A 19,300-nucleotide genomic window follows, 5' to 3' on the forward strand; every position below is an offset into this window, starting at 1 on the left:
GTCAATGAAAGAGTTGGCTTATTTTTATCTCTGCTAGTTTGTACCCCCAAATTTATTACCCAACAGGATAAAAAGGTGCAAATGACGGTAAGTTTTCTTCATAAATACATAATAGTGCTTCCTGTTTAATCCCCACTGGTTATTTTCCTCTTCAATCTCTCCTGAGTCCCACAGAAGGAACCTTTACAAAGCCCACAAGACACCTTGAAAGAGGCACAGAAAAGAGTAACTGACGAGAGAAGTTAGAATTCTTTAAGGTGACTTCCCTGAGGAGTACTGGGCATTAAGAATGACAATATACGTAAACCAGGTTTATGAGTAAGAACACAATCGCCCCAAAGTAAGAATTGTCTAAGAGATCAGTAATCGCTGGGCAAGGCTTCAGCCAACTCGCTCGGAGATCGGGGACGCCCTAGCGAACCCGCGCGGCGGGGCTCCCGGCATGGTTAAGCTTTGGGAAGTTCTGAAGCACCGCGAGCGTCTCTAGCCCCTTCCCGGGTCCCTACTCTTCACAGTCTAGGTGGGCCAGGTCTTCACTCAGACGCTAACCCAAACACAGCCAGGCGGGGACGTGTACGCGCGTGCGCGCCCGCCGCCCAGGGCAGAGAAGGCGCCTCCGCCCTCAGGGGCGCGCACGCCGCGCCGAGGGGCCCGGACGTGCGCGCTCCCGACCCGCCACCACCTCCTCCTCCTCGGCCCGCCCCCTCCCTAGCCTCTTCCTGCGGGGCGGCCCTCCTCCCCTCCTCTCTCCGCTCCCTCCGCCCTGTTCCCTCCGCCCTCCCAGGGCTTCGGCGGCGGCAGAGTGAACGGGACGGGCCGGGCCGCAGAACGCTGGGCGGCGGGTGCGACGCGGGCGCCTGGCAGACTTGTTCCGGCCCTTCCCGCGAAGACGAGAGGAGGTGAGGCGAGGGCGGCCTGCTAGGGGCCGGCGGGCGCACCAGCGGCCCGGAGCCGCGGGCTGGGCTGGGGATGTTGGCGCCGGGGCTGCGCCGGGGGAGCGTAGCTGTGGGGGCCGGGACGGGACGGGATGCTAGAGGACCGCGGGAGGAAGGCTCGGGACTGTCGGTAGCTCCGCGGACATCGGTGGTTCTCCCTGGCGGCCGCTCCTCGGGGCCGGCGGCGCCCCTCACCTGGGGGCGGGGTGGTGACTTGGGCGCTCGCCTCCAGATGTGCCCTCCTGACACTGCCGCCGGCTGCTGCCGGGGTCGCCGTCCCAGCAGCCCCACGTCCGGGGGTGGGGGTGGGGGTGGGGGGTGGGCGTGTGGTGAGGGTATTTTCTTACCCACGTTCAGGCATCTGTTCGTGACCGCGTCTCGCCCTCGCGCTCCCCCTGTCTCCGCCAGGCACTTTGCTCCGCTCCTGCTGTTGATGCTTGTGGTTTTGCTGGCTGGGATGGGCTGCGTGCTGGGCAGATCTCTACCTGCAAAGAATGCCCCGCTTCAAAGTTGACCGCCTTGGCCATGCCAAACATCCCCCGTCTAGGTCGTGGGTGCTCAGTGTCCTGATAACTGAGTCAAAGTTTCTGAGACTGGACTAGTACTTTGCACTGGTCGCCAGCGGTGCAGGGCTGGGCAGTGCGTCAGCATGTGGAAAGGGGCCACTGGCCAGCGGGGAGGTGTTCGGGTTCTAGGGAACTGGACCGATAGGGTTGTTTCTGATCCCAGGGCAGTGTGTCCAGGTGCTTGTGTATTCTCCCTGTACTTCTTAGATAGGATCAGTTTAGAAAACGTACCGAAATTTACGTGGTCACTTGTAGAATTGAGAGTTTCATGTAAGTGATGGGAAATGCCAACTTCACTTTGCTGATGGTAAGGACAGCTTTCACTTGCCTGATAGATTTCAACGCTGACTGGGAATTTGATTTCAAGGTCTGCAGTTCTGGTGCTGGAAGGTTTAGGGATTTTTAAAAATACACTTAAATTTTCTTGCATGTACTGGGGAGATAGGTAGTTGCTTTTTATAATTCTGAAAACATGGTATCACGAAAACCTGACTTTTCTTGTAATAGTGTTTATGTGTGGCTTCTGCTGTACTTCTGTAGAATATCTGCTCATTTGTAGAATGATGGCAGAAGATACTAACATGAAGTTTGCTTGTGGTAAAATTGGGAGTGGGTTTTTGCCCATGGAAAATACTGGTCCACAAGTTGCCAGTATTGGAAAACTGGCCTGTGATTCATTATCTCAACAGAGTCCCATGTGAAACTGACAATGAAACTACAAAGGAGAAAGACCAGGTGAATTTAAGATATACATTATCTTCAAATTGTATTAAATGCTTGTTTGGCTGGGGAGTTAGTTGAGACTGAGACTGGAGTCTTAAATGAGGTCAAAATGTGCCCTGATAATTTGTATTGACAGGTCATCTGGGGAGAAGTGATGTATCTGGGCAGTCTTTATATGTGAATGTATTACATAGCCTACATTATATTCTAGGAAGCTGGAAACAAAGTAGGAAGCTGAAAACAAACTACTGGGATATAGTGAATATACCAACAGGCATAAAAGGTGTAAATGTGTGACATTTTTTTTTGGCCTGAGTTATTTGATGGTAATTTTTAAATATTATAGTTGCAGTGTTCTGTGAATTTTTGTGCCCTTGCTAATTGTTTCATAATTCAGATAATTTTCTTTTCACCTTAGTGGTTATTATGGTGTTATAAAACTTGAGTAACAGAATTTTATTGGGTATGTGAAACAGTTTTTATGTTTTATCAGCTCACCAGTTCTAAATTTGTGATTTCTAAAAACTTAAAATTTTCTCTGCCTTAACCCAAAGTTGAGCACATTCAGTTAGTGTATATTTATTTGAACTTGGATGGTACAGCATGGAAGCTCAAAGTCCTTTTATTCATTCTTTTGGAGTAATCAAAAGAAGGAATTCTCTTGTGCCAAGTTAAAATACTATGAGTGGGAGCTAACAAGGCTTTGAGAGATTAGCTTTGAAGAGAGTAGTAGCTAAGTAGCAAAACTTTCTTGTTTTGAGGGTGTAGAAATTGTTCTGAATTCTAGCCTGCTGTTGTCTTGAAGTGGTGTGGGGTCTTAGTGGCTGAATAGAGGATGTTTGGAGGATGGAGATACTGTAGGCTGTGGGATTGCCAGGCACAGAGTTTTCTTTTTGCTATGTCTCACAAGTTTTAATGAGTTGTTACATGTGTATAGCTCTTGTATGTGTGTTTGTGTATTTTCAGTTGCTCAGTTGTGTCCTGCTCTTTGCCATCCTATGGACTATAGCCCTCCAGACTCCTCTGTCCATGGGATTTCCCAGGCAAGAATACTGGAGTGGGTTGCCATTTCCTCCTTTAGGGAATCTCCCTGACCCAGGGATCGAACCCATGTTTCCTGCATTGCAGGTGGATCTTCACTGCTGAGCCTAAGCCCAGGTATAGCGCTTACTTTCTATACATAGGTCAGCCAGTGGATCTGAGCATGACCAGCAGCCCCAGGCTATTCCAGCCTCTGGTACAGCCACCTATAGAGATGGTCTTATGAGCATTTGACAGCACAGATAGCGGAGGCAAAGAAAATACTGACTAGAGCCTGAGTATGGTAAAACACTCAGTTTTTAAGGCAAGGTTTAATATTGTGACCATGAAGAAAGACATTGCTTGACTTGACTCTTGGCTTTTCAAAGAATCGGACATGACTGAGCGACTGAACTGAACTGAATAATTTTCACTTGATGGTCAATATTTGAAATTGGGTAGAAGTACCTACCAGCAGACCCTATTAAGGAATAGTTAATGGAATTAAGCAGAACTTGTATCTCAACGTTCTCTTTTTCATACTTCACTTACTTTCCATATTGTACTCATGCAACAGATAGGATACTACAATTGAGTATTGCTGGTTTGTGTTCATGCTGACTTCTTTTTTTCATCTTTTGTATTTTTTGGTGTAATTTTTGGGATTTTCCTGGGAAACTTCTGTGCATATATTCAGTTGATTTGGAGTTAGATTTGAGCTACCATTATTAGCCTACTTGAAATTCTGAGCCTCCTAGTTTTCTAAATAACCTTAAAAATAGGAAACACAATTCTTTATAAACACTCAGGAAAAATCTGGTTACAGACTGTGTTGTTGTGATAGACATAGTACAGCCAAAAATATATTCAATAAACTTGCTTTCTCACCCAGTTTAGTAAGCTTAAGTAAGAAGAAAATAAGAAAGTATGTTTTTCAATAAAAGCCTGATTTTCCCAGAATATCAAGTCTAACAACTGTTTGCTGTGCTATTTTTCCCCTTGCCTATTCTAAATTCAACAAGTACTACATGTCTCTAGTCCGTGGCAAAACCTTAATTTTAGTAGTAGGGGATTCTCAGTAATGGAAGTCTATTGAGGGATCCAGATTTGTGCTGGAAAATTTGACAGGGAAACATCAGGGATGGAAATTCCCCTTTTTATAGCTCTGGTTTTCTTTGTACCCAGGTTCTAAGCAAGGGCTTCCCTGGTGGCTCAGTAGTAAAGAATCTGCCTGCAATGCAGGAAATGCGGGTTAAATCCCTGGGTCGAGAAGATCCCCTGGAGAAGGAAATGGCTACCCATTCCAATATTTTTGCCTGGGAAACCCCATGGACTGAGGGGCCTGGCAGGCTACAGTCCATGGGTTGCAGAGTTGGACAGGGCCGAGCGACTGAACAAAAACAACAAGGTTCTTAGTTGGGTGGGTGAAGGGCACATATTCACAATTACATGGACCTTTTTTCATACCTTTTTTCATATAGATGTCCTTTTCCTTTCCTCCTGTCTCCCCTAACCCTTTGCTAAATGAGCCGTTGCAACTAGTAGGAGGATGTTGTAGCTCTAGGTTGTAACTGAACAAAGGCTGAGAACCTTGGTCTTTTGCTAATACTTCCTAAGCCAAATTTTCACTTCCTGTAATTTGCCTTCTGGTGATACCAGTAGGCATCTTTCTTACTCATTTTTGAAGAGACATATAAATTTTGGTGTTGAGGAGATTACATGTGTAACTCAGAGTGCAGTTTATTGCATTATGTAGTACTTATGGAAGAGGACTAGGAGATTGTTTAGCTGAACATTTATGAACGGTTTTGACTGTGACTCACAGTAAGAAATATATTTTATACCGATTCAACATGCACACACACACACACACACACACACAAAGTTGAAAGAAAATTTTGGTGAAATAATACTTGTCGTTTCAGGCCTTTGCTGGAGCTGGCTTATCAGTTGACTTGTAAGAGTAGTTATGCCTCTCTTTCCACCCAGGTGCATGTGTAGCTTGAAATTGGCTTTGGTGGGAGTATTTACACCAGGGACATCAACAGATGTTACAGTTCAGAGCTTTTCTCTCTCCTTTGGATAGCCAGTTAAACATTCATAGTGTACCACTTCACTGCCTACAACATACTTTGATATTCTCTATTTTATTTCATTTTATTAAAAAGATAATGCTGGGTTTTGATGGCAAAATTGATTTTACAGCCTGATAATGGATAACTGTCTATGGTTAAAAACTGGCTTAGTTGACCTTCTTGACTTTGTGGATGAATACACTAAAAAATTGAAGTTCAAGGTCATATAGCTAGTCATTACAAAGTGGGGTCTGTGGACTCCTAGTCTGGAGTTATATGTAGTGGATTTCTCTCTCTTTCTAACCCCTGGAACTCAGAGAGCTTAATATGTGTAAGACGTGTTAAGCAGTTTGAACAGAGATGAATAAGGCATGAACCTTGACCCTGAGGCTTTATGCTTGTGTGGGAGATTAAATATGGAAATGAAGATAATGTAAAGCAGAAAGTAATATGTAGTAAAGAGATAAAGATAAGGAGGTATAAGTTAGAGAGAGGAGGGAGAGACTACCTTTAGTTGTAAGGATATGAGAGGAGGTGACATTTAAACCATGCTTTGAAGAATGGGTAGGATTTGGACATGTGGAAATAGGATACATAGTAAATAGAGAAAGGTCTTTCTGGGCCAGGGTGATCAAAGGTATAGAGGGAAAGAGCTAGGCAAGAAAGAGTCAGTACCAAATGGTGAAGAGCCTTGAATGCCAGTTTTCCTTTCTGTTTTCCAGCTTGTCTTTCACTTTTGTCTCTGCAGTCATTTGGTACTTGCTTCTTAACGTTCAGTAAGCTCTGTATGCTTTGCTCCCGACTTGACTATGACCCAGAGAGCACTTAAGTATCCTTAGAGTAAAAGCTGAGGGAAAAGTTATTAGTGTAAGAGAAGCAAAGTTGAGTAAACCAATCCTAAAACTGTTGGAAAGAAAGGGAAAACATTTTCTTTGTAAGGAGGTAGCGTTATTTTTTTGTTTTGCCAAATAGACAGCATCAGATTGGCTGTAGCATAACAGGAAGCAGTTTTGAAAGTCTTTTTAAAGCACCTCCTAAAATGTGCTTTCTAAATGACTAGGTCTTAATTTGGAGGCAGGTTTGGCTTAGGCAGAAAGGCAGCTGATACAGATCCACAGCTGAGCTGACTAGTTTTCAGGATTTAGGACAGCAAAGCAGGGTATTCATACCACAGCCAGTTGTGAAGGCTTGCTAGATCTTTACTCAAGTAGTTCCTTTGATTTCAGCATTTATGTCTTTGACAACCTGTATGACTGGAGATGTTTTGAAGTCCTGGATGGAGCTTGCTTTGTTCCATAGGGGCTTTAGATGGCTGGAAATGAAGACAAATGACAGCATGTGTATCTGTTAATGAAACTGATTCTCAAGATTTTCTGTCTGTTGAAGATTTCATACTCACTGCTTCTAATTAAAATGATGCACAGTCAATTTGAAGAAGCTTTACTTCTCTTTGACCTACCAATTCTATAAAGTAAAAGCCCTTTTAGAATGTTGCCCAGGTAACACATACAGACTGCTGGAAGTGTGTGGAAAATTTTGGTAATCTTGGTAATGAAGTTGCTATAGTAAAAAAAAAAAACACAAAACTTGGTAAAAAGTTGGGCTACTTCTGGATGATTGACAAGGAATTTTGGGGTTGAGATTTGGCTCCAAAATAAATATGAATGAATGTCTTTGCCATACTGTTTTCCTCATTTAAAGTTCTGATATGTATATTGTCCTGTTACTGTAGGTTTTAGCAGTTTCACATGAACTGTTTCACAAGATAGCACATCCCAAATAGCATGATAAGAGTTTAGAGGCGGCATGCTTCAGATACCTCACACCACTTGAATGGTGCAGCTAATCATGTCAGCACAGAGGTAGGTTTTTTTTTTTTAGATGTTAAGTTTTACAAATTGAGTTTATTAAAATTTTCTACCATCAGTTTTTTTGTGTGTATGTGGTACACGGTGTCCTTAATTTAAACTGTGCAAACATTTTCCTAAACACATACACATGGATGTGTATGTATAACACACATGCTACCCACCAATTGTTGGAATTTTTGGTGAGAATACAGTCTACCTGGTAAATGACTGAAAGTAAGTGATTTGGCTCTTTGAAGACTGTCTCTTAAGTCACAAATATAAGAGCCATGCACACCCAGTGGGTTTTCTTTTTTTTCCTTTGTATGCCACATTTCCAGGAAAGTAACACATTTTAAAAGTCCGGCATAGAACTCATTCACGTGCCAGTGAAGGAGTTCTGAATTTCACCCTTCCCCTGTGTTTGCTGTGCACCTGTATTCTGCCCTCATCATCAGCAGTAGGAAAACTGGTATGTGTGCACGCGCAGACACTCAGTTTGTGACCCCGTGGACTGTATACCTTACTAGGCTTTTCTGTCCATGGGCTTTCCCAGGCAAGAATACTTGAGTGGGTTGCCATTTCCTCCTCTAGGGGAATCTTCCTGACCCAGGGATCGAACCCATGTTTCCTGCATTGGCAGGCAGATTCTTTACCATTGAGCCACCAGAGAAGCCAGGCAAAATTACAGGACCTTAAAAATCAAACTTCCACCAGAGGGGATGCAAATAACAAGCACTATTTTTAGAGAAAATACAAACTTGTGGTTTTTCAGTTTTGAAGGTTTAAGAGAAATGTAATGCTAGTTTTTGATAAACAATGTTGAGTGTTTATTCTGTGCTTCAAGATGTACTTTGTCATTTTTGAGCCCCATTTCTAAGAGCATTGTATAAGTGCAAATGTTTGTTAGAGTGGTTATTAGGTATTTCCTTCAATAGTTTCTCTTTAGTAAATTTATCTTGATAAGACACTTGGGATAAATTATATCTTTGTTTAGTGAGAAGTTAGCCTCTGAAGGGAGACTATACATATACCGGCAGATGATATGGTTTCTTAGGTTGTTTTATAGTAATTTTTTTGTCTCAGCAGCTAATAGCCATCAGACCTTAATCATTTATTATTTTATTTCCACAGAGATCTTCTCTCCTGGGCTGTATTCTTTCATTTAAAATCTCAGTCTCATATTTTGCCCTACTGTTAGTGGTCAGGTTTGGACTAATGTTAAAGACTTTGTCCTAGTCTTTCTATGCAAAGATGTTGCTTATCAAGTTGGTACTAAATTGTAATTTAGTTAATGTCCTCTTTCCTGCATATATTTTTTTCTCTCAATATTCTAGAATCTACTTTTAACACTAACCCAAGCTTCTTGGTAAAGTTAATGGGAAAAATGAAGTTAGATGTTATTATTCAAGTCTTTGGACCACCTGTTTGCTAGTACTAGTGAACCTATAAAAATTTTTGTGTATAAGATTGATTGTTGTTCAGTTGCTAAGTCATATCCAACTCTTCGTGACCCCATGACTACAGCATGCCAGGCTCCCATGTCCTTCACTATCTCTCACAGTTTGCCCAGATTCATGTCCTTTGAATTGGTGATGCTATCTAACCATCTCCTCCTCTGCATGAGTTACGCAGCTTAATCTTTCAGTAATGAGTCTAGGCCTCTAATTACGTATTTGTTTTATTTAATTTTTAAATTGAAGAATAGTTGATTTAAAAAGTGCTGGTTTCAGGTGTACAGCAAAGTGATTAAATTATATATAAATATATATATATACACACACACACACACACACAAAAGAGATCTTCATGACCCAGATGATCTCACCTAGAGCCAGACATCCTGGAATGGGAAGTCAAGTGGGCCTTAGGAAGCATCACTATGAACAAAACTAGTGGAGGTGATGAAATTCCAGTTGAGCTATTTCAAATCCTAAAAGATGATGCTGTGAAAGTGCTGCACTCAATACGTCAGCAAATTTGGAAAACCCAGCAGTGGCCACAGGACTGGAAAAGGTCAGTTTTCATTCCAATCCCAGAGAAAGGTAATGCCAAAGAATGCTCAAACTACCGCACAATTGCACTCATCTCACACGCTAGTAAAGTGATGCTTAAAATTCTCCACAGCAGGCTTCAGCAATACGTGAACTGTGAACTTCTAGATGTTCAAGCTGGTTTTAGAAAAGGCAGAGGAACCAGAGATCAAATTGCCAACATCTGCTGGATCATCGAAAAAGCAAGAGAGTTTCAGAAGAACATCTATTTCTGCTTTGTTGACTATGCCAAAGCCGGTGACTGTGTGGATCACAATAAACTGTGGAAAACTCTTCAAGAGATGGGCATACCAGACCACCTGACCTGCCCCTTGAGAAACCTGTATGCAGGTCAGGAAACAACAGTTAGAACTGGACATGGAACAACAGACTGGTTCCAAATAGGAAAAGGAGTACATCAAGGCTATATGTTGTTACCCTGCTTATTTAACTTCTATGCAGAGTACATCATGAGAAACGCTGGGCTGGAGGAAGCACAAGCTGGAATCAAGATTGCCGGGAGAAATATCAATAACCTCAGATATGCAGATGACACCACCCTTATGGCAGAAAGTGAAGAAGAACTAAAGAGCCTCTTGATGAAAGTGAAGAGGAGAGTGAAAAAGTTGGCTTAAAGCTCAACATTCAGAAAACTAGGATCATGGCATCCGGTCCCATCACTTCATGGCAAATAGATGGGGAAACATGGAAACAGTGGCTGATTTTATTTTTCTGGGCTCCAAAATCACTGCAGATGGTGATTGCAGCTGTGAAATTAAAAGACACTTACTCCTTGGAAGGAAAGTTATGACCAACCTAGACAGCATATTCAAAAGCAGAGACATTACTTTGTCCACAAAGGTCTGTCTAGTCGAGGGTATGGTTTTTCTGGTAGTCATGTGTGGATGTGAGAGTTGGACTACAAAGAAAGCTAGCACCGAAGAATTGATGCTTTTGAACTGTGGTGTTGGAGAAGACTTCTGAGGGTCCCTTGAACTGCAAGGAGATCAAACCAGTCCATCCTAAAGGAGATCAGTCCTGGGTGTTCATTGGAAGGAATGATGCTGAAGCTGAAACTCCAATACTTTGGCCACCTGATGTGAAAATACCACCTCATTTGAAAAGACCCTGATGCTGGGAAAGATTGGGGGCAGAAGGAGAAGGGGACGACAGGATGAGATGGTTGGATGGCATTACCGACTCAATGGACATGGGTTTGGGAAACTCCGGGAGTTGGTGATGGACAGGGAGGCCTGGCATGCTGCGGTTCATGGGGTCGCAAAGAGTTGGACATGACTGAGCAACTGAACTGAATAGACACATATAAATATATATATAATTTTTGATTATTTTCAATTATAGGTTATTATGAGATATTGACTATAATTCCCTCTACTATATGCTAAGTTCTAGTTGTTTATTTTATGTATAGTAGTGTGTATATGTTAATACCAAACACTCAATTTATTCCTCCCACCATCTTTTTCCCCCTTGGTAACCATAAGTTTTCTGTGCCTGTGAGTCTGTTTCTGTTCTGTAAGTAAGTTCATTTGTATCACTTTTTAGATTCCACATAGAATGTTTGATACCATATGATATTTGTCTTTCTCTGGAATATTTCACTTAGTACAATAATCTCTAGGTCCATCCATGTTGCTGCAAATGGCATTATTTCATTCTTTTTTATGGCTGAGTAATAGTCCATTGTATATATATACACCACATCTTCTTTATCCATTCCTCTGACTGTGGGTACTTAGGTTGCTTCCATGACTTGGCTTTTGTAAATAGTGCTGCTATGAACAGTGGGGTGTTTTAATTTTTTTAAAATTCTGACATGCATTTTATATTTCTTGTTGGCACTGTCAGTAGTTTCGATAGGTGAAACAGGTTTCTCCTGTTGCACTTGATTTCACAAACAATAAAATAGCAGTCTCTACCATTTGAAGATAACAGATAAAAGTTTTCAAGGATAATCCAATAATAGTAGTTCATAGAAACTAGTTCATTTAGCAGTTAATGTGATGCTTCTCATTTTGCTTTTAAGTTTCATTATGTTTACATGCTAGTCATGGCGGAACTTTATTATTATGTGCCATTGAGAATTTATTTTTCTAGATAGAGAACTTTAGTAATTTTTATACTTGTGAAAATTTCATTTGGAAGAGAGCATGGTAGTAGATTTTATAAATTATGGTTGGTCAAAGTGAATGAAAAGAAGCATCAGCTTTAAGCCACAAATTACTGAAAATATTTTTTGGTTTTGTGGTTGAGAAGGTAGGTAGAGCCTAAGAGCTCTATTCTTGATATAGTGCTGCAATGAAATTCTGAGAGCATAAGTGATTTGCCACAGTTTTTCCTCTTTGTGTAATAATAATAACAAAAACTAACATTATTAAGTGTTGAATGGGTTAGTTATTCCATAAGATTATGTGCATTATCTAGTTAATCTTCACAATAACTACCTGAGGTAGGAACTATTACAGTGTCCAGTTTGCAGATGAAGAAACAGAGAAGGTCGTAACTTATGATTACACAGCTCATGAGAGGCAAGTCTCTTTCGCTCCTAAATTACCTCATAGCAACTCTCAACTGCTACTCTCTATTGATGATTTCTTTAAATGGGGTTGATGATACTTGCCTTTCGTGTTTCATAGGGTAATTATGAGAACCTAAAAAGGTAAGATTTACAACAGGAAACCTATCAACGTGCCTGGTGTTTTAATTTTACTGGGAATTTTTTTGAGAAGCCAAAGAAATCTTTGAAATAGAAAAGCACATATATTACTTTTAATCACTAAAATAAGTCGAACCATAAAATAAATCGAGTAAACAGATTTTGATAGGCTGCTATCTGAACAGCAGAAGACATGTTTTGTGTGGGTCCAGAGGATCAGTGAGTGAAAGGCAAGTGGAGCCAGAAATATAGGGATGTATTGAGTAGAAGGTGGATTGGATCATTTCTAGCAACCTGAATTCTTTCTGAATGAGGAGGAATATTAAAAAACATTAGGTGACCTCAGAGATGCTTCCAACAGCAAGATCTATGAGTGTTGGTAATGGGTGACTTTTATTTTATTCTTGTACCTCAAAATAGCTAGATATACCCCCCAAATGTTTTTATTTTAGCTTGGATAATTAACAGTCACTCTTCTTTAAATGCCAGTTTATTTTATTTTATTTTTTTTGCACTGAGGGTGGAAAAATGTATTATGGTTGCCTGGGGAGAATACATTTATGCATTTTGCTTTCTTCCCCACAAGATAAACAGATTTTTTTGAGGGTGCAGTGGATAAAACAGCTTAATAGTATATTGTTGCTTGCTTGCACTTAATACTTTTCTTGTGATTTTCCCTCAAATTTAGATTTCATAAGTGTGTATTTCCACGCGAAAGTTAACATTATGAGTATGAAAGGTCGTTTTTATTGTATGGGGTGTTACAGTTTTATGGCTCTTTATACAATTGGTTTCATTCTCTGACACTGTTTTATTCAGCAGGCGTTTGTAAGGCAAGGAATGGATTCAGTGCTTGAGGAACAGATAAGAGATGGTTAAGGAAATGACAGTCATATTGGAGAAACATACAAGTACAGTGGAGTGTAGCCAGGATGGGGGCAGTGTAGGATGTGTCTTACAAGAAAGCTTCTGTAACCTGGTCTGAGTTGAGTTTAAAGAAGGTGAGAGAGGCATCTTAGAGGTATGAAAATTTGAAGTTGTAACTCTTTACTTGGGTAGACCCAGTAGCTCCTCATCTTCCTGAAACATGTAGAAACCCCCAAATGGATGTAATTTTTTATAAGTAATTACTTAAAAATAAAGCTCTCACTGAGAACTTACTTTTATTTTATATATGATGCTGTGGTTTCTAAAGTAGCAGATTAAAAAGAATAATATAGAATTGAAATGGTGTCATAAATATACATACTGATAATAACAGTGAGATTGTTGACATTGATAGCAAGGAAGAAATAGGAAAAACTATACACACACACAACCCAACTCTAAAAACCATAGATAGTAAAGGAAAACAGCCTTGCACACGTATTTAGCTTTGGGTATCTGTTGTATTTCTAGTAGTATATATAGAATAATAATAAAAGTTTGTCATGTTCTCCCTTATAAGAAAAGGTTAAATATATGGTCTGCGTTTATGAAGGCATTAAAGTTTTATCTTAGAAAGATTTTAAAATATGAAATAGAGTGAAAACCAGAGGGTAAACTCTTATGTCAGTTATCAAATTGTTTATCTTGAGTGATTGATTTCCAAAGGGCTTTGAATAACCTTAGATTTAGTTTTCTTATATATGACACATCTGTTGTCTAGTTGCTCAGTCATGTCTGACCCTTTTTGCAACCCTTCTGTCCCGGCTCCTCTGTGCATGGGATTCTAGACCAGGCAAGAGTAGATTGCCATTCCCTTCTCCAGGGGATCTTCCCAGCCCACACATTGAACCCACGTAGCTCAGTTAGTAAAGAATCCGCCTGCAATGCAGGAGACCCCGGTTCTATTCCTGGGTTGGGAAGATCCCCTGCAGAAGGGAAAGGCTACCCACTCCAGTATTCTGGCCTAGAGAATTTCATGGACTGTATAGTCCATGGGGTTGCAAAGAGTCGGACATGACTGAGCGACTTTCACTTTCACTCCTGAATTGCAGGTGGATTCTTTACTACTGAGCCACCGGGGAAGCCCATATGACACGTAGACTGCATATTTTATGGAATATTAGACATAGTTCAGTCAGTAAAGAGTCTGCCTTCAATGCAGGAGACCCAAGTTTGATCCCTGGGTTGGGTACATCCCCTGCAGGAGGGCATGGCAACTCACTCCAGTATTCTTGCCTGGAAAATTCCATGGATGGAGGAGCCTGCCGGGCTATAGTCCACAGGGTCACAAAGGATTGGACACGACTGAGAGACTTCTCTTTCTTTCACTTTCAGACATAGTTCAGCACAGTCTTTGCTATGTAACATTGGCTAGAAACTACTTGCTTATATTGTTCAGTTGCTAAGTCCTGTCTGACTCTCCTGTGACCCCATGGACTCCTCTTCCAAGGAGTCCACCAGTCCACCAGTCTCCTCTTCCAAGGGATTCTCCAGGCAACAGTACTGGAGTAGGTTGCCATTTCCTTCTCCAGGTATTTGCTTATATAAAGTATCAAAGTTAGGATTCTTGACCATTTGGATATCAAGTCCTTTTGAGAGTATGGACCAGGTTGTCTTTCTGTTCTAGATGATTTATAGTTGTCTCTCTCAGCCTAGATGCTATCATCTTGAAAGCCTTCACTGAGATTGTAGACTGTTAGAAATCTGTTAGATATCTCTTATCTGTGTTTTTGGAGCATCTTATTTCCTCCCTGTTGTGACACTAATAGCATTGCATTGTAGCTTGTCTGTTTCTACTTTAGACTACAGTATAGGCTTTTTGAGAACAAAAGCTATTTGGTTTAGGGCTCTGGATCTTGGCTGTGTGTGGCATTGGGGAAATTATCTGTAAAGTGAGGATAATCGTACTCCATAGAGTTATTTATCTTGAATATGTTAATGAATGTAGAGGAGAAATAGCACAGTTTCTGGCACATTGTTTAGTTCTCATAAATGTTTCTTCCTCCTTTTTTTTCTTATTGTGTCTGGCATTTACTTTTAAATGCGTTTAAAGGTGTTACTACATTAGTACTTTTAAAGTAGTTTTGTACACTGTGTTAGAGCTCATTTGGATCTATCATTAATATTATTAAATGAAAATTTCTTAAAATGAATAATAACTAGTATATAAAAATACAGTCTTTGAGCTAGATATCAGGAAATCATGTAGTCTCCAAATTTCATTATCAGCCTGAAAAACTTTCTCCAGGCCTTGTCAAGCATGTAATTGTTGTGATGGCAATGGGTTTAAAGTAGGTGGGCCTGGTGTTCTGTCTGTGGTGACCTGGAGGATGGGGGTAGGGGAAGAGGAGGAAGCTCAGGAGGGAGGTGATATATATGTATATAATTATGGCTCATTTGTATTGTTGTATGGCAGAAACCAACACAACATTGTAAAACAGTTTTCTTCCAATTTAAAATAAATAAAAAAGATGCTTCTGAATTTAAAAAAATAAAATAAGTGGAAAAGATTGTAGAGTTCCTTTTTCTGAATTTGCTGCTTTCTGACCTTGTTCACTTGTCTTGGTAGCTATGCCTCTTACTGCCATCATCTTGGCTTTGTTATTGATCTCTTTCTTGGAAGGAAAGAACCCTGTGTCTGACAAACTTACTAGCTGTGTGACCCTGGGTAAGTAACCTTACTTCTGGGTTTATATATCTGTATAATGAAGTAGTAATAATACCTCATGACTCTGAAATTTTAGAAATAGGTGCCTGGTGTATAGAAGGTGCTCTGTAGATTGTAGGTATTCTTAGCTCTCTTTTCAAGCCAGAATCCTCAGTATTCCTTCTTTATTAGTAACTTTGTTTGACAGCAGCAAACCAAGAAATAGGGTGAAGGAGAACTGGATCACTGGGGGAATGATAGCAGAGATTTTGCACCAGCACCCTTGACCTCAGATGGGAGATGGATGGGAAGGGCCTGTAGCTTTATGTGAAGGAGGATGGGTGAAACCTGATTGGATTGGATGTAACATAGCATCTGTAGTCTGGCTTAAATCCTCATCAACTGGTTGGGTGGTTTTTAATTTACTTAAAATTTAAAAGTTTTGTTTATTTTTTAGTTATTAAAATGCTTACAATACTAAACTACTTACTTGATTACAGAATGACTTTTCAGTGAGCTGAGCACAACTTATTCAAGGCTTATGGACTGTAGAGTTGTTCCTCTGTGATAGTGTGTTAAGACATTTCTAGAAATGAAGTGTCCCCACCTCCCCCCACGTATCCTTTACCCCCTTAGTGCCACAAGTTGTTGAGATACATATGACCGGTACTCCTGTTGGGATCTGTTATCTCATTACATCTCTGTTGTTTGCAAGGCGTCATGTTAAGTGTTGTGGAGGCATGTAAAGAAGTAAAACCATGTATTTCAGGAAATTGATTGCAGTTGGGAAAGTGATACATACATGTATTAAAAATAACTAATTTTTTTTAAAAAAAAACTAACTTTTAAAAAAGCAGAATTATTAACTAAAACATCTTATTTTCTGAGCCCAATATCCCTAGGGTCATTTAAGATAGTTTTGCTGGAAAAAAAAGTCATAGGCTGTTGTTATGCAAGTGTCAAACCATGGATTAGAAAAGTTGGAAACTGAAGTTTCTGACTAATGTTAATTTTTCCATCTTATTTGTGAATCTATATTAACATTATCTTGTACTGATTCCTTCACTAATATCTTCTAAGAATTTAAAAAATTATTTGTCACCTTCAAATGTGATCATTGAAGAGTTGATTAATTATTCTCTGTCTTTCAAAGCAGATTAAGTTAAATCATCATCATTTAGATATTTTCCTATGGCAGTATTTTATCTTAGTTTGTGCATCATTTGCAACAGATCATCAAGTTAGTGCTGTATTTATTATTAAATCTAGTATAAATGTAGTATCTTTACTGCAAAATGGTGCACATTTTGATCAAAAGAAGCAGTGCCACCCTCCCTGTTACCTCCTGCTGTACCTTGACTAACATTTGGATATAAAAGAATCTAATCAGATTGCTCTCTCCTTTGATTTTCCTGTTGTTGACTTCCTGTCATTCAGATCTCTGCTTAAAAAAATTTATTTCTGAGTCTTTCCCAAACCACCTAATCTGAAGTGGTTCCTGATGCTCTTGGCTTGCTCTGCCACGTTGCCCTCTGTATTTTCATGCAGAATACTTATCCCTGTCATAGAAACTTCCTTCCTTCCTTTCTACCCCTGCCTCCCTTTCTTCACTCCCTCCTTCCTTTCTTCCATTCTCCAGTAGCTTGTATGCAAGCTTTGAGTGCAAGAACTTAACTGGTTTTTATCACTTCTGTTATCTCTAGAGCTTCAAATAATTCACTCAATAAAGTTTTGTTACTGTAGAATAAAGCAGACATTCTTTCCCCTAAGTAGCTTTATGACTGTCTTGAAAGTTCATTTTACTTCATTATACCTTGTTTTCTTTTGTTGCAAAATGGGTGGGGGATGGGAGAGGAAAAAGATTGAATTAGATTTATTTCTAAACTCTGTGCTGTTAGCTTGTTGTGAGCTTTGAGTCCTGCAATAATGGTGTTGATGAAGTTGGGCTTAGCTACTTAATTATTTTCTTACTCTTCTCTTGAAACCAGTAATGCATATTTATATTTGTAAGATTACTGACAGCATTGGAGAGTTAACTCTGACTGCAGACTCAGTTTTTTGGTGTATCTAGATTATTAAAGAGATTAAATCTGCAACATGATTTCTGTTTTGATGATCAAATTAGGTTCTGTGGCATATCCAAGTATTAAGTTGAACTGATCTTTCTGGTTATTTACTCTAAATATCAGGGAAGTTTAGTCATCTCTTTTTAGTTAATTTTGATTATGAGAGTTATGATTTCTATGAAATGAACTTTGAGATAATATACGTATAAATGAAAGTTTACATAAAAGTAACTTTTGTAGTAATTTCTGGAAGGCAGTTGGAATTGTAGATGTACACTAGTGTTTCGTTTGGTGCACGTGACTAGAATTTTAGACAGTGGGCTATTTTAGTCTTCATTTGGGAATATTTTATTATATTGAACAAAAACATTTTTGAAATGGGTAAAGGAAATGAACAGACAGTTGATATTAGAGGATATGCAACCTGTAAGCAGCTGTTGGAAGAATGTGTGATCTTCTCATTAATCCAAGAAATGCTGACTAAAACAAAATGGAATACTACTTTATACTTATTTCAGATTTTTTCAAAAACAGTTGTATGTAATGCTGGTTAGATATTGGTAAAGCAGGCGTATTCAGATAGTGCTACTGGATCGCAGTTTGGCAGGATGTATCTAGAATTTTTAGACTGTTCATAATTGTTTTATAAATCTGATCAGTGGCTTTCCTTCTGAGAATATCCTGAAGAAATAACTGCAGAAGAAAAAAGGAAAAGATAAGAAACAGGTGTTTGCAGGAGACTGTTCAGAGCAACATTTTAGTAGTGGCTTATTGGAAGCAACTTAAATTTTCAACAATAGGAGACTTTATGGTACACTTATTGCAAGAACCATTGGGTAGCATAAAAATAATTAGACTCATTTTAAGGAAGAGTGAATGTAACCATTTAAAATTATAAGAAAAATATCAGGAATGCACTAAAATGCCAACTATATTAGCTCAATAGTATTATGGATCTTTTTTTTTCCCCCTAAATTTGTGTAACTTTTATAATGAAAAAAGCATAAGTAAAATCAGATTTTGCTAGCAATGATAATTTTGTTAGTATAATTAGGGTTGCCAGATTTAACAAATAAAAACACATACACTATTTGGGATGTACATTCCAAATACAATAAAATTATTTTTCTGAGATTCAACATTAAACTGAATGCCTTATGTTTTATCTGACAACCCTAAGTGTAACACATTTTGGTTATAGTTGACCGTTGTTGAGAAATGTTGGGACACTCTGCCTCCTAAATAATTCCAACAATTGTTTTTAATTTAGTTAAAAACTAGAATTATTTAGCTAGGAAAATTACTTTTATGGTCTAATTTTTTTTTCAGAACTTTTTTGAGTGATGCTTGGAGGAAATATGCTTCAGTGTTTGGCAAGAGTAATTAAAAACTCATGTTACTTAACAAAAACATGATACTGGATACTGCTTTTTTACCTTAGATAGAAGGGTGATTGGAGAAGGAAATGGCAACCCACTCCAGTACTCTTGCCTGGAAAATTCCATGGATGGAGGAGCCTGGTAGGCTACAGTCCATGGGGTCCCAAAGAGTCAGACATGACTGAGCGACTTCACTGTCTTTCTTTCTATAGTTTCTTTTGGAGGAGGAAATGGTAACCCACTCCAGTGTTCTTGCCTAGAGAATCCCATGGACGGAGGGGCCTGGTGGGCTGCGGTCTATGGGGTTGCAAAGAGTCGGACATAACTAAGCAACTAACACACACACACGCAGAAGGGTGATTTGTTGAGTTAACATTTTTTTAGTTTTAGAAATAACAGCATTTC

The 19,300-nt window shown here is 39.6% G+C and overlaps 1 protein-coding gene across 5 annotated transcripts in view; it reads left to right on the forward strand.

Moving 5' to 3' along the window:
- Positions 1-715: 715 nt before the first annotated feature.
- Positions 716-19,300, forward strand: part of RABGAP1L (RAB GTPase activating protein 1 like) — a 671,327-nt gene continuing 652,742 nt past the window's right edge. For 3 of the 5 annotated variants that reach the window (XM_043922778.1, XM_043922779.1, XM_043922780.1), the window contains exon 1: positions 718-899. The gene's annotated coding sequence lies outside the window, so the exon portion shown is untranslated. Of the gene's footprint in view, positions 900-19,300 lie in introns of all 5 variants that reach the window. The other 2 variants (XM_043922777.1, XM_043922776.1) reach the window with 2 other exon arrangements.

The sequence above is a fragment of the Cervus elaphus genome, chromosome 14, assembly GCF_910594005.1.
Source record: "Cervus elaphus chromosome 14, mCerEla1.1, whole genome shotgun sequence".
Taxonomy (NCBI): domain Eukaryota; kingdom Metazoa; phylum Chordata; class Mammalia; order Artiodactyla; family Cervidae; genus Cervus; species Cervus elaphus.